The sequence below is a fragment of the Nanorana parkeri genome, unplaced genomic scaffold (genome assembly GCF_000935625.1).
Source record: "Nanorana parkeri isolate BGI_ZX_2015 unplaced genomic scaffold, ASM93562v1 scaffold313, whole genome shotgun sequence".
NCBI classification, from domain to species: domain Eukaryota; kingdom Metazoa; phylum Chordata; class Amphibia; order Anura; family Dicroglossidae; genus Nanorana; species Nanorana parkeri.
The window spans coordinates 373,765-376,997 of record NW_017306581.1 but is presented as its reverse complement, the minus strand read 5'-3'; the positions used below and the strand labels follow the sequence as shown (position 1 = coordinate 376,997).

Genomic DNA, 3,233 nt, shown 5'->3' with positions numbered 1-3,233 from the left:
ATATTCCATTGAGTCAAGAGATAGCAGTGATTCCGTTAGTGATAGTGAAAGTCGTCCCTCACACCAGCCACAAAAGGTACCGGTAATTTGTTTATTTTCTTTATATTTTGTACAGTGTTATATTACAGTACAGTATTGTAATCATTTTTATATGAATATTTTTGGGTTGTGGAACGAATCATCTGAGTTTCCATTATTTCCTATGGGGAAATTCGCTTTGATATACAAGCGCTTTGGATTACAAGCATGCTTCCGGAACGAATTATGCTCGTAAACCAAGGTATCAATGTATCTTATTTGTGTATCACTCAGCTGTAGATCCTCAACTCATCTCTGAATTGGTGCTGACACTGTCCTTCCTTCTGGAGCGGTGTCTTTTGTTCCCCAAGGTCCCTGTGTGTGTTGTAAAGTAGCCACCGCTCCAAGCTCACTCCTGTGATGGACTACAATCTCATGTTTAGTTACTAATTTGTATTGAGATTGTAGCCCATCACAGGAGTGAGCTTGGAGCGGTGACTACTTTACAATACGCACAGGCACCTTGGGGAACAAAAGTAGCCCCGTCCAGAAGGAAGGACAGTGTCGGCACTAATTCAGAGATGATTTGAGGATCTACAGCCGAGTGATACACAAATAAGATAAAAAAAATTTTAATAGTGAAGGGACTTGAATGTATTTTTAAGGTTTAACTCCTGAGTGTAGTGTCACTTTTTAAGGATTTTGGCATTTAAAAGTTTCACTCTTTCCTATATGATAAATCTGGGAAGCATGCAAAGACAATTTCTCCTGAGCTGCTTAAAAAATATCACCGTCATTAACTGGTGTGTTGTGGCCTGACTTGCTTTCTGTCATATCGCCCTTTTAAGAAATTTCCCTTTTAACAGAAGGAAAGGAGAGCATGCTGGGAAGTCTCCTGGGGCTGGAGGGAGGAGGAGAGCTGAGCTTGCGTGTGCTGTTGCTGTCAGTGCACATGTAAACAGCCTGGTCTCTGCAGGTAAGGTGCACGCAGCTGCCATTTTACAATGTAATGCCATATTAATGTCTATCATATTATTATATATTCAATGCACAGTCACAGCAGAGGATTTCTGAACACAGCTATCAGTATTTTAAAATAACTTCCAGGAACATTTTGCTACTTAGCAGTTGCATTGACAAGCAATATGGGCCATCAGGTCCACTAGTTGCTTTCCATTGGGTTGTGGTAAGTATTGAGATGATTTTCTTTCCAGGTTTCATTCTGATCTCTGATAAATTACTTTCACAAGCAAATTAAAACTGAAATCCAGCAACAAAAACTTTCATTTCATTGTATTCCTTAATAGCCATAAAGGATTGAAATACACTGTGTGTGCACCAAATGCCTTTACAAGCCCAGTTATTACCTTGTAAAAATAGTGATATCATCCCTCTGCAGTGGCGTAACAATCGCCATAGCGACCTATGGGGCACAAGGGGCCCCGGTCCAGGACATCCCCCTGATGCCGTGCGGGCCGCCTGTGTCGCTATGGCATTTCAGGCTACTGGCTGTCACTGGCGGCTGTGAGGAGGAATGTGTCGCTGTTGGATCTCTGACAACCTGTTAGTGATCTTTGCAGGGGCGCGTTCCTCCTCACAGCCGCTGCTGTGTCAGTGACATCCAGCAGCTGCGTAGGAGGATGCTGGGCCCGGGGTCGGCGGCAGAGGAGGAGGTGGGGCCCGGCGACCGAAGAGGAGGTGGGGCCAGTGATGTCAGAGGAGGAGGGGCCCGGCGATGGAAGAGGAGGCGGGGCCCTGTGCAGGAGGCGGACAGCGGATCGGGGCTGACAGGTAAGAGGTGTGCAGGGATGTGACCAGCCCACCTGAGACCCTGCAGAGCCCACCATAGAGAGTCTATGGTGGGCTCTGCAGGGTCACTCTCAGGTGAGCTGTTTGGGATCTCAGGTGGGCTCTGCAAGGGACGTAACTAGAAATCACAGGGCCCCATTCCAAATTTTGCTATGGGGCCCTGTGATTTCTAGTTACACTCTCTGTCCCTGTGCTGTACATAGACTGTGCAGAGATCAAAGCTGTGGGAGGGACCCTGCAGCCCCACCCACTATGGGCTGCCTGCTGAAAACTACAGGAGGGGGCGGATACAAGACCAGTCACCCTGCACAAGTAGAGAGAATGGCAGTGACTGGTCTTTATTAAAGGAAGTTCCTGCACAGAGGGAAAGTTTCACACTGGATTACTGCAAAGATCAGGAAGAATGACCCAAAGCTCTCCAGGATTCCAGTAAGAATACACACGCCTATATTTACACAATATTTGTTTATCCCAGAGTTCAGCTTTTTAGCATAAAGTATATGTAAACCATAACAATCAACTTCTCATATTTCCTTGTTTTTGGTTGTCTATTACCAGTGGCGGACCTAAGGAACAAAGGGCCTTGGGGCAAGATTTTTTTTTTTGGGCCCCCCCTCAAAAAAAACCCCACAAACACAGCGCTCTCCTCCCGCAGCGCTCGGCCGGCTGTCACTTTCTCTCCTCCCCGCTGGGACACAGAGCAGCGCCCAGCGGGGAGGAAAGAAAACACGGATGCGCCAATGTATCAGCAGAAAAATGGCACTTTTCAGCATTCAGCCAAAAGTGCAATTTCCGGCCGATATCTTTTGGCGGCCGATATACAGTATATTGGTGCAACCCTAATATTTACAGCAATGCAGAATGGCACAGGCTATAGAGGACTACACATCCCAACAATACTTTATATAACAATAGCATTTCTGTATAAAGTACTGCTGAGATTTGTAGTCCTCTATAGAGGGTGCCATTGTGCATTGCTGCAACAGTACTTTATACAACATTAGGCTACAAATAATAATAATTTTAATGAATTATTTACCCCCCTCCCTTACCTCTTCTGTCTGGTCTTCTGTCTTCATCTGTTTCCTATGTGTTTTCTGTTTGCTGGGTCGTCACTGCCATCCGAGGCCCCATGATGTGCCTGCAGGGCTGTCTTCAGTGCCTCCTTGTTCTGCGGCTCCCTCCTCACAGCGGCCGGCGGGCCGCATACTATCTCATTCGGGCCCCCATTTCAGTGTGCGTCGCGGGGCGCCCCCCCCATTTTGGATTGTCAGATGTTAAGATCAGTATCCGGCGGCTGGCGGGCCCCCCATCTCTGTGCCGGGAGTGTCGGATGACACTCCCGGCGCAGAGACTGGGGGCCCGCTGGCTGCTGGATACCGGCTCTCTATATACATTGCCCCCCC

The 3,233-nt window shown here is 47.4% G+C and overlaps 1 protein-coding gene across 1 annotated transcript in view; it reads left to right on the top strand.

Annotated features, from left to right (window-relative positions):
- Window positions 1-954: 954 nt before the first annotated feature.
- The window catches only part of THNSL1 (threonine synthase like 1), a 10,527-nt gene continuing 8,248 nt past the window's right edge, over window positions 955-3,233 (top strand). The window contains exon 1 of the mRNA XM_018557953.1: window positions 955-994. The gene's annotated coding sequence lies outside the window, so the exon portion shown is untranslated. The remainder of the gene's footprint in view (window positions 995-3,233) is intronic.